The 12,843-nt window shown below is 32.5% G+C and overlaps 1 non-coding gene and 1 pseudogene across 1 annotated transcript; one reads left to right on the top strand and one right to left on the bottom strand.

Annotated features, from left to right (window-relative positions):
• The first annotated feature begins 253 nt into the window (after positions 1–253).
• LOC114188425 lies at positions 254–9,345 on the top strand (annotated as a pseudogene).
• An 864-nt stretch (positions 9,346–10,209) lies between these two features.
• LOC114189350 lies at positions 10,210–10,370 on the bottom strand. Its single transcript, XR_003605653.1, has one exon. It is a non-coding gene; the product is annotated as a U1 spliceosomal RNA (small nuclear RNA).
• Positions 10,371–12,843: the final 2,473 nt, after the last annotated feature.

Genomic DNA, 12,843 nt, shown 5'->3' with positions numbered 1-12,843 from the left:
AAGTTACCATATGTGGTTCTCATCTCCAAGTTCATTGAACATTTTGGTGTTGATGTGGAAGGAAAGATTGAGGAGTCGATTGGTTAACCATGTTTCCACACTCAATATGCACAAGATGGGTTTCACAAAAATACGTAACACATGGCTGGTTGAAGGAGAAGAAGCTACAAACATTGAAGTTGGAGCCAATGATCATGAGGCTGAAACTAGTGGAGCAAACCAAGAAGAAAATGATGCCTCTGATCCATAACCCATGGCCATTGAGATCTATCAACCTTCTAAGAACACTGGACTTGCATATTCTCAGTTTGAGAGGATGGTTCTCAACCAACTTCAAGACTTGAACATGTCACAAAATGAACACCATGCATAGGTTAAAAATTGTTTTGGGAGGAGTTGATAGACAAAGATTATGCTAATTAATTTATATAACTATTTAATTTAATTTATTTCAGTTTTTACTTTTTGTCATTTTTTATCTAAAAAAATTTAACTCAATGAATAAACGATATTGCCAAGTGATGTGCTAAATAGTTGAATTTCGTAGTGAAGTGCATTTATTTATGGAATACAAGTAAAATTCTAATTAAAAGGATTATAAATTGAGAAATGTAATTACGAAATTTGAAAGTCTATTGACTTGTTTAAAACTTCTAAGTAGCTTTAGCATTAATGTGTTACAAATATAGATAGGTTGGAAGTATGCATGATGGTTTGATGAGAGAATAACGGGAAAAGTTGTGTTTATGGATTTAATGGTGAGGTTGCCATGCTTAGAGTTCTGACAATGACTAGTATTTCAATTTTTCAAGTGTTAACTAGATTTTATGAGTCTTCTTTTTCTTGGTCATCTGATGAAGGATTATCATGTTCCTTTTTAGAAGATTAATGAATATAGTGTGAGTTGATTAAGAAAGTTAAGTGAAATCTCCATTGGACATTAAGATAGCAAGTTATCTAGATGTGAAGGTTCCTTTCACAAAGCTCAAGAGAATAAGATGATGGATTGATTCAAAATGAAAGGGAAATGGAAAGCAGATAAATCACAGAAAACCAAGAACAATTAAAGGAAGAAGAAAACATAAAATGGAAAGGAAAGAAATGGTAAAAATGTGAGAAGCACGCCACTACAAGGCTAGGCTAGAAGCCATGGCAACCTTGAAGATGAGTGGATGTGTGCCGCCACTTGCTATGCAAGATAAGACTTAAAATTATTCACTCCCAAGGGAGGAAACTCTCACAAATGGTTGAGACACAAGAGTGTTTTTACTTCAAAATGTTCAACCCTTTTACATGTCTAGGAGCACCCCTTATATAGAAGAGTTTAGGGGCCTCTAAGCAAATAAAAGATACCTAAGGATGTCTATACAAAAACCTAACCCTAGCTTCTAGAAACTAGGTCAAATAAGGTTACAAAAATGAGAGACAAAAAAGCTAACTATGGTGTGTGCAAGGGTAATTTCGTTCTAGCACAAAAGGAGACAAATAATGTGTCTCATATGTCTCCAAAAAGTGGCCAAAGTGTGCTAAAAACAAAGGAGACCAAAGGACATAGGTACACTTGCTTCATGCCTTTTACTTTATGTTTTATGCATTTGCTTTACTCTCTCCTTCACATCATTTATGCTCCCCAATCACCATGCGCCACCTAGCATTGCTTTCTTACTCTTAATTAACTTACAAAGCAAATAAACATAGATTAGCATGTTGGCTTAAGTAAAGTCAACTATAGTCAACAAGTCAAACCTAGTCAAAGGTCAACAAGTTAACTAAAGTTGATTCAACTAAGTCAACTTTGGGAATGAAAAATAACGAACACAAATGAAAGGGATGAAGGATTAGTGAGCTTCCTTTCTAAACATGCTTAGTCTTCTTAAGCATGTGCCTCCATCCTTGGTTGGGGTCAATCCTTCGTCATCATCTACTTTTCCTATATCATGTTCTCTAGTGCCTCCTATTCTTAATATAGAAGGTACGACTAAAATAATCCGGGATAAAGGATCTCAAATTGGAATTCGGTTGTTATCCTTACAGAAGATAGCGTTGCATATCTACATCGGTGGTGATTTTCATGTTTTAGGCTCCAACATAAAATCCTTTCTCACTGTAGTTTGTGTTAAATTTTGTCACCATTTTATATATTTGGATTTTCAAAAGTTGTTCAACCCATTGTCATCGTCTCTCTCCCTTGCTTTGACTCGAGGAAATTATATTAATACCATAAGGGAAAGGAATGCTTTGATTGGTTAGTATCGAAATCTTCAGTAATAGTATATGTATTAAATTCTTTGAAGGAAGGACGATGTGTCCATGTTATTAAGAGAGACTTAAGAGAGCCAGACAGAATCATTGGTGAACTTCTCTAGCCAGGAGGATATCTAAAGCTAATTGAGTTAGGGTTAGAAGGTATGTATCAAAGTGGCTAGTAGACAAGATTATTCCAAGACTGAGGTTGGATATGGTCCATTTTCTAAACATATATCTAATACTATATACAATTCTGAACTAACAAAAGGAAAGTTTTTCAATTAAATAATATATCTAACCTACTTCTCTTTTTATTTTTTTATCTACAAAAGTAATAAAGGCTGATGTGTCAAGCTCTCAGAATTTTGAACGTAGAAAAAAAATTGAAAAACAAATTAATCTCTCTCTTTTGTAGTTCTCACTGTCCGCTCCTCTCCCTCTTTCGTAGATACCTAATATTTTAATTGAAACTTCTTTCTCTCTCTTTCTCTGTGTTCTCACCGTCCGCCTTCTCACTTCTTTCTCTCTCTTTCTCTGTCTCTCTACCTCCGCCTTCTCACTTCTTTCTCTCTCTTTCTTTGTCTCTCTGGCTCTACCTTCCCACTTCTTTCTCACTCACAGACATCCTAAATTGTTCATCTTCTTCTCTATCTTCAGGGTTTCTCTGTCTTTCTTAGCTTCTTCTCTAACATCTTATTCTCTTTTTATATTTACTTTGATGTTCAATTCATCTTATGTTTCTTTTGTTTACAGGCTTGAACGGAAGAGTACAAACACATGCATCTGACATTTTCCGTTCATCTTATGTTTCTTTTGTCAACATCTTATTTTTTTTGGCTTTCTCAAGCGAACAGGTATGGTTTTTTTTATATTTACTGAGATCTAAGTGATTCTTGCCTTGATCTTATGTTTCAGGTGTTTAAATGCTTGAAATGAAGAGTACAACCACATCCATCTATTTTAAACCTAAAAAAACTGAGTATTGGTCGAGCTCTATATTTTTTTTTTAGCTTTCTCAATCAAACAGGTATTTTTCTTTTTATATTTACTTTGATGTTCCTTTCATCTTATGTTTCTTTTGGTTACAAGCTTGAACCGAAGAGTACAAACACATGCATCTGACATTTTCCGTTCATCTTTTTTTTTTTTTGTCGACATCTTATTTTTTTTGCCTTTCTCAAGCCAACAGGTATGGTTCTTTTAATATTTACTAAGATGTAAGTGATTCTTGCCTTGATATTATGTTTCAGGTGTTTAAATGCTTGAAATGAAGAGTACAACCACATCCATCTGTTTTAAACCGCAAAAAACCGAGTATTTGTCGACATCTATATTTTTTTTTTAGCTTTCTCAATCAAATAGGTATGTTTCATGTGTTTAAATGCTTGAAATGAAGAGTACAACCACATCCATCTGTTTTAAACCGCAAAAAACTGAGTATTTGTCAACATCTATATTTTGTTTTGAGCTTTCTCAATCAAACAGGTATTTTTCTTTTTATATTTACTTTGATGTTTCGTTCATCTTATGTTTCTTTTGTTTACAGGCTTGAACTGAAGAGTACAAACACATGCATTTGAGAATTTCCGTTCATCTTATGTTTCTTTTGTCGACATCTTATTTTTTTTGGCTTTCTAAAGCGAACATGTATGGTTCTTTTTATATTTACTGAGATCTAAGTTATTATTGCCTTGATCTTATGTTTCAGGTGTTTAAATTCTTGAAATGAAGAGTACAACCATGCAAGTGTTTTAAAGAACAAAGAACTCAGTATTTGTCGCTGCAGAAATGAAGTGTTATTTAAAGTTTATGAATACATTTCATCTTTGTGAAGTAAACAGGTAATTTTAGTTTCTATATTTAGTTTGCTCTAAGTGATTCTTCCGTTTGTTGTTGGTTTTTGGTGTTTACAGGGTTGAAATTACCTGTTCAAAGACTGGCATCTTTTTTAAACAACAAAGAACTCATTATTTGTTGCTGCATAAATGAACTGTATAATAACATTATGACTACAGCTCAGCTTTGTTCATGTCGTTATTTGTTCTTATTTTTAATATTTTTCGATTCTTTCTTTAACATGTTCACAAATCTTTGTATTCTCTTTTGGCCAGTTTTCGTTTTTATGACTTCTAATGAGGTATCAAGCTCACGTCAATACAAAGTATTGCAACAAGACCAATTTAATAAAATATTTGTTCAAATATGTGAACAAAGGTCCTGACAAAGCTACTCTTAAAATAAGCAACAACTTTGCACAGTCTGAAAAATCAACCATTATTGATGAGATCAAAAGGTATTACGATTGTAGGTATCTATCACCATGTGAAGCCGCTTGGAGAATATTTGCTTTTGACATCCATCACAGATGGCCTCCTGTTCAGAGATTGACATTTCATCTTCCTTGCCAACAATTAGCTTTGTTTAAAGATGATGATGATATTAATGTGGTCTTCAATAGATATGAAAATGCTAACACAATGTTTCTAGCTTGGTTTGAGGCTAACAAAGTTTATACAGAAGGAAAAGAATTGACTTATTCAGAATTTCCAAGCAAATTTGTGTGGTTTGCCAAAGAAAAAGAATGGAAACCAAGGAAGAAAGGCTACAACATTGGTAGACTTACTTATATTCCTCTTGGGTCTGGAGAACTTTATTATTTGAGGATATTACTGACCATTCAAAAAGGTTGTACTGATTATGAAAGCATTAAGACCATTGATGGCAAATATTATGAAACATACCAAGAAGCTTGCTATGTTTTGGGATTGTTGGCTGACGACAAAGAATATATTGATGCAATAAAAGAAGCAAGTGAATTTGTTTCTGAGTATCAACTTAGAAGATTACTTTTTACTTTGTTGTCGATGAATACAATTTCTAAACCAGATATAGTTTGGAATTCTACTTGGAGTATCTTATGTGATGGAATTTTGTACCAAAAAAGAAAGGAGATGAACTTTCCAGGTATTTTATATTGTGATTTATTTAATTTGACATAGATATAAATTTTAATTGCATTATTTACTTCATGCAGGTCTTGAAATTTAGACAGTTGAATTACAAAAAATATGTCTGCTGGAAATACAAGAAATGCTAATGTCAAATGGTAGAAGTTTGAAAGATTATCCTTCATTACCTCAACTTGATCTTTCAGATGTACATACATTCAATAATAGATTTATTGTTGATGAGCTGCAATATAATAAAGAAGAGATGGCGAAAGAACATGACCGTTTGTTTAAAGCACTGAATGATGAACAAATTCATGTATATCAGGATATCATGACAGCAGTTCTTTCAAAGAAGGGAGGATTCTTTTTCTTATATGGCTATGGTGGTACAGGGAAGACTTTTATGTGGAAGACATTGTCAGCTGCTCTAAGAAGCAAGGGCATGATTGTTTTGAACGTAGCATCAAGTGGAATTGCTTCTTTATTACTTCCTGGTGGAAAAACAACACACTCTACCTTTTGCATTCCACTGTTAATTAATGATGAATCAACTTGCAACATAGCACAAGGTAGTCTCAGAGCAAAACTTCTTATGGCAACCAGTTTGATTATCTGGGATGAAGCACCAATGATGAATAGAATGTGCTTTGAGGCATTTGATAGCACACTAAGAGATATTATGTGAAATGTTGATGATGCCAATAATGACAAACCATTTGGTGGCAAAGCAGTTGTGTTGGGAGGTGACTTTAGACAAATTCTACCAGTTATCAAGAAAGGATCTAGGTTTGATATCATCAAATTAGCAATAAACTATTCAGAGTTATGGAATTGTTGTAAAGTGCTAAAATTTTCCAAGAACATGAGATTAAGTACTACATCAAATACTCAAACAGCCAACGAGATCCAAGAATTTGCTGATTGGATATTGAAGATTGGAGACGGAAAAATGGATCTAAATGAGAATGGTGAGTGCATGGTTGAAATTCCCGAACAGCTCCTGATTACAAATACAGATTTACCTTTATTGGCATTGGTTGAATTTGTCTATCCTCAATTTGTGGTTAACATGCTGAAGCCTAATTATTTTGATGATGGAGCAATTTTGTGCCCAACAAATGATTTTGTAGAGCAAGTAAATGATTTCATGTTGTCTTTAATCGGTGGTGAAGAGGTGACTTATTTAAGTTCAGATACACCTTGCCAATCTGATGAACAAGATGAAGTCCAATCTGAATGGTTTACATCTGAATTTTTAAATGATATCAAATGTTCAGGGATACCAAATCATAAACTCAAGTTGAAAACAGGTGTGCCAATTATGCTCTTGAGAAACATTGATCAAGTGAAAGGTCTTTGCAATGGCACAAGATTGCAAGTGAACCATTTAGGCAAGAATGTACTCTCTGCAACTGTAATTACTAGAAAAAACATTGGTGACAGGATTTTTATACCAAAATGGATTTAGTGCCATCTGATTCAGGGTTGCCTTTCAAATTTCGAAGAAGATAGTTTCCGATATCATTATGCTTTGTAATGACGATTAACAAAGGTCAAGGACAAACACTTTCTAGAGTCGGCCTTTATCTTCCACAACCTGTATTCACACATGGCCAACTATATGTTGCTATTTCTAGAGTCAAAACCAAAAGAGGATTGAAAATACTTATATTGGATGAAGATGGAAAGGTAACAAACACAACTAAAAACGTTGTCTACAAAGAAATATTTGAAACTCTTTGAGAAAGAAGAACTTATAGGTATGCCATTTCTAATTTTGTTTTCATTTCAAAGCTGGTATAAATATAGATCAACTTATTTATTTTATGCTCTGCCATGCAGGAAAATCATGCTACAGAAAAGGTTGAATGAAGAAGTCGTTGTGTACAAAAGGAATTTATGAAGTTGATTAACAAATAAGACATTCTAGGTATGTAATTTATTCTTTTTTATTCTTATTTTAACAAAGTAGTGTATTAGTTATATTTTTGTTGTTGGTTGTTGAAGATAACAGAATAGACAAAAAAACATAAAATGAAATAAAATATTAACTTCACGTACCACTTTAATTACATTCTAAATTGATTTATTCTATTTATACACTTTAACATCTTTTAAAAATATTAGATTCTCATCATATAGATTATTAAATATCCAAAAACCCATTGCTGTTACCAAAAATATTACATCTAAAAAAACTCTGTGCGTTGCACGGGTAGACAGATTAGTTTTATACATGCGCAAATTCCCAATTGCCACTCACATTACATTGAAATGAAACTTATAACTATTACCATGTTTGAAGACTGCTATGCGCCTTTCGCTTTGTGTGCCTTGTGCTAAATATTCATTTTATTCATATTCTCTTACAATTTGTTAAAGTGTGGTGGAATTAAGCGTATGTTTCTTAATTTTTTATGTATTATGCGCCGAAATTTGCTTATGTTTAAGTGTGGTGGAATTAAGCTTGTTGAGATACCATTCTCATATTTCCATGTGCTGTGTGTATCCTTTGTCAGACAGTGTTGATCAAATTGATGCACAAAGGGTGCTAGGATATGTTCTTTTCATGGATGGGAAAAAAACTAAGCTGCCTTATCCTTTGGAGAAGTTTCATGCTGAAGTGGTTGGCAGGAGCTTCTATGATGGACGTTTTATACAGATGATGAGAGAAAAGGTTGTTGCTCTGCAATTGTAGTCCTTAATATATTTTGATTGTTAATTTAATTATTAAAATTATTTACAAGGCAAGAAAATAAGCCTAAAAAATTACTAATTTTTAATTGAAATTATTGTTTGCAGTGTTCTTTTTTGCCTGATAATATTGTCTGGTTTGTTTACTGTTCAGTGTACGAATGGAGCAGGGCACTGTGACATCTCTTCTTGAACAGGATAACAAAACTGTTGTAGGGGCCCTGTACAGAACTAAAGGTGGTGAACAACTTAAAGCATATGCTCCCCTCACAGTTATTTGCGATGGTTGTTTCTCAAATCTGCGTCGGTCTCTTTGCCACCCCAAGGTTAAAATGTCTTCTAAATAGTTGAGTGACAATACTTTCCTTTTAGTGACACCATATATCGTGCTTATGATCAATTCAGACACAGTTTGTAGATGTTATGAAATCTGGAGGATTTGATTCATCAGTTTTGCACAAGTTTTGGCTCCCCTAATATGTTATTAGCCACTTGCCAGGTTGAAGTACCCTCCTCTTTCGTGGGTTTAGTTCTGGAGAATTGTCAACTCCCATGGGCATGTTATTCAAGTTGATCCTTCCCCTATCTTATTTTATCGTATCAGCAGCACTGAGGTTCGCTGCTTAGTTGATATACCAAGTCCAAAAGTCCCTCTTATTTGGAGCGGAATGGCCAATTATCTGAAGACTACAGTTGCTTCCCAGGTATCTGTTATGATACTGCATGTGCTTGACATGTGTGTAGTCCAGCTGTGATTTATCAATCATTACTTGTAGTATACAAGTAGCCAATTTTACTTGTTTCAAAGAAGCAAAAAAGTTTATTCCTACTTTATCTTCTTTGTATCTAGTGTAATTTACAGATTCCACCTGAGCTTCAGGATGCTTTCCTATCTGAAATTGATAAAGTTTATTCCATATTTACAGAATGGGGGTTTCTTCTGCAGTGTCCATAATCATTATCTTAGTACTGTATGTTAACAGTGATATATCTTTCAGTGTGCGTTTGGCATAATATTTCCAATCATCAAGGCTGAAGGAATAAGACAAATGTTTTTCCCCACATCCATAGCAGCTTTTTATAGAGCTCCTCCTCACAGGTGATGCATTGAGGATTAAGTAATACTCACACTCCTCTCTCTACTATGCATTTTCAACTTCAAATTAAGAGGAATTTTGATGGAGGCAAAGACATTTGTTATGCCACTTGGATGAGGAGTTTCGATGGGTTGTAGCATTTAATTCATCAATCCGCTTGGTTGTCATTGTACCAAAAGAAACAGAGGCATTGCCTTCAACCTGAAAATTGTGAGCATGTACCATAAATTCTATTATATTTTCCTTGAACCAAAGAAGGATACATACATTCTGGTTCTTAACTCAGAATTAGACAGAATCATTGCGTACTTGTAACCAAAAGGAAACAATACATACGTTGAAGAATAGTGTGGAAAGAAAATTATATTACTTGTGGTACATTCATATGCCTGTGCAATTGTACACTTTGGTGACCATTAAACTATTAAACAAAATCAATTCAAAAGTAAAATTTCTTTTTTCATTTTTTGCAATCGAAAGTAAAATGAGTTTTTTATAAAATGTTTGAGCATTAAAAGTAAACCAGTTATAAGAAAGTAACCATTAAGCAAAACATTAGTTCTTTTAATGTGTATTACTATTAATCTTATATATTTTCATTTTTCTAGTATCAATTTGAGTACTTACGTGTTGTCCCAAAACAAAACATAAACTAGAGTGGCCTCAACGGTTTAGATATCGAAACATAAACTAGAATAGCTTCTCCCTAAAATACTTGTCTGGCATAAATATTTTTCGTTGTAGAAAGATTTTGCACTACTTCTTAATATCCATTCTGATTGTAAGGTTTAATGTTTTTGGATTTTAATAATTGAACAAAATTTACATAATAAAATATAGAAACTATAAAAAAATAAAAAATAATAACTCAATGAGAATACTATAATAAATTAACCTTCAACCTTTAATATGAAGAGTTAAATTGGATAATCAGATAGGTACTATTAAATGACATAATTGGTGACTACATAAACATAAGAATCCCACTTAAAAGAGCATATAAGCAACCAAAAACAAAATAGGAAACAACATACACAGGTTGAACCAACACAAACGAAGATTTATACTGAACCAACACAAACATAGATTTATGCTAAAACAGAGAAGAACTTAAAGACCGTGGGAAAACGTGAACTACACAAACAACACAACACTTAAGATTATAGATAAACCTGAATAAACCTAAATTTCACAAACAAAACAAAACTTATGAACGAAATGTTGGGGTCGCGCGAACGCAGACCCCCTCTGCCACAAATTATGATGTAGGTTCTGCCACTTGGACATACCTTAGAATAGCACCCTTCCCAAGTGCAATGGAAGTCACTATCCTAGACCATGGGCCTTCTTGATCACCCATTGATCCCGTCCAGGTAAGTATGTCGCATAACCATTCACACTTTTCTTTTGTACCACAAGCTCCACACTTCTTACTACTCTTTCGGTGATGTGGGACTCAAATATCTTTGAAAACAAACCTCTCATTATTAACTTAATCACCTCTGCCACCAAATACATTTAACATACCTTACTTCCTGGTCAGGATAATAAACTATTTGAAAATACCAACTTGTAACAACAAAATATAGAGAAAATTAACCTTGCACTTGTACCATAGAATGATTAAATGATTCTTCATTTATGATACATCAGCTACAAAGTGCAATCTTATCGTGTGATTACAAACTTAAATATTTCAAAGAGAAATTACTGAATTTGTTGTAAAAGAATTAGTTACTTAACATGGCACTCTATGAAATGAGAATTTGAAACCAACATAGACAACAAACAAAGTGCATGTCTTTCTTCTTTTTCCTACTTTTGAAGGTTAATTTTTTAATTAAATTCATAATAACAATTTCAAATTTGATTAAAAAAAAGATTTTCATGTGCTACATGAGATAAAGAAAACATTTTTTCCACATTAAATGCAATCATTATGTATAAACTAGACTAATTTTGAAGAATAAGAACTATTTCAAAGCTAAAAGCTAAATAATGAAAACACATAAATATAAAACTTTTAAATCTTCATAACTTGTGGATTTCAACTCATGATTTGACATTTTGTTGCAAAACTTATAAGTGTCCTATATAAAATTTTTGGTATTTCACCAATCAAACCAAAGAGAACATGTACCGAGTATAACATATAGACACAAGAGCAAAAGGCTAAATAAACAATAAGAGAATAATATATCTATTGTAGATAATATAATGTGGGATTTTACACACTTATATACTCTCCACTTGTACCAACTTAACCATTTTCATATACATATGTTACTTTGCACGAGTATAAAGCTCCTTCGATTTTTATAAAGAATTACAATTACAACCAAAATACATCAAGAAATTGTTATTGCCAAAAAAGTAATGAATGCTGAGTTGGTGAGAAATAACAAGTGAATACTACGTTATTCATAAGATGTAGGAGGACACAAGGTTATAGAATTACACACTTGTATACTCTCCACCTGTACTAAGTTGACCATTTTCTTATACATATGTTACTTTGCACGAGTACAAAGCTCCTTTGATTTTTATAAATAATTACAATTACACCAAAATACATCAAGAAATTGTTATTGCTAAAAAAATAATGAATGTTGAGTTGGTGAGAAATAACAAGTGAATACTACATTATTCATAAGATGTAGGAGGAAACAAGGTATTTTGATGCTTTGTACTCTGCCATGGATAAATATTCTTAACAAGGGTAAGGGAAAAAATCGCATTTTCTTTTTCTTTTCTAACCACTTATTTCACATCAATTTATTTTATTTTAGACTGATGTCACAACAATAGATTTAGGTTTGTTCTAAGATGGTCCCTTTTAATTAAACTTGCAAAATTAATTTAGTTGATAAAATATGTTTTTTCCAAAAATCAAACAAACAATTTTTATACATTTTATTAAAAAAAAATTTACGTGGATCTGACAAGGATTGAATTTGCTCCAACTTAGTCTTGTTCACATTAAGAAATAAGAGTTATGTAGTTCTTTATTAAAAAACAACTATTTTGTGGTTGTTGATATTTTTAAAATTTGAAGTCTTTTCTACTTTTTGAAATTTTAATATTTTTTTTATAATTCGCATTGTAATACCCTTTTCGAGTTGTCACGTGTAAATTTTTTTCTCCTTTCAAACCAACGAAAATACTTGTCCAAGTTCATTCAAATAAAACCTCACAAATACCAAAAACATCTATAAAGGTTACTGTTACAATTCTTTTAAACCACAAAAATAAAAGGAAAATTAAACATAAAAGAAATCCATTTTTTTTCAAAAGCTTTCAAAAACTCCCAAAGTTCTCCTGAGCACGTCTCCTCACACCTATGCATCTGCACCAACATCTATGACAACATTTGCTCCCGTATAACACTCACATTATACGATCATCGCACAAACACAACAATACAATGTAACTCACCTCATGATCACAAACGTTTTACATAAATTTAACCAAGTCATATTACCACCAAGTAATATCAATCAAATCATAATACCACCAAGTAATATTAATCTAGTATGTCATTCTCTTATATTTATCCACTATCACAATGGTCAAACGAAAGAACAACATGTTAAAAATCAAATGTCGCAATTTTAGCTCAATCAAATGGTTAACGAACCGAAAAACTCAATTTTACCAAAATTGTGCAGACTAGAAAAATACACACTTGCCAGAATATGGAAAACAACATTTTGGCATATTAAAATGAACATGTTTCAATACAACCAAGTCTCTAGAATACACAACAAAAAATTTGATCATCCCACCATCAAATTAATTGAGCATAGAATCATTCCCATATTCAAAAGTTTTAATTCTATGTGCTTATTCATTAA

Source organism: Vigna unguiculata, chromosome 6 (assembly GCF_004118075.2).
Source record: "Vigna unguiculata cultivar IT97K-499-35 chromosome 6, ASM411807v1, whole genome shotgun sequence".
Lineage (NCBI taxonomy): Eukaryota > Viridiplantae > Streptophyta > Magnoliopsida > Fabales > Fabaceae > Vigna > Vigna unguiculata.
Note: the sequence above shows the minus strand (reverse complement) of the source record. Positions and strands in the feature narration are given on the sequence as shown.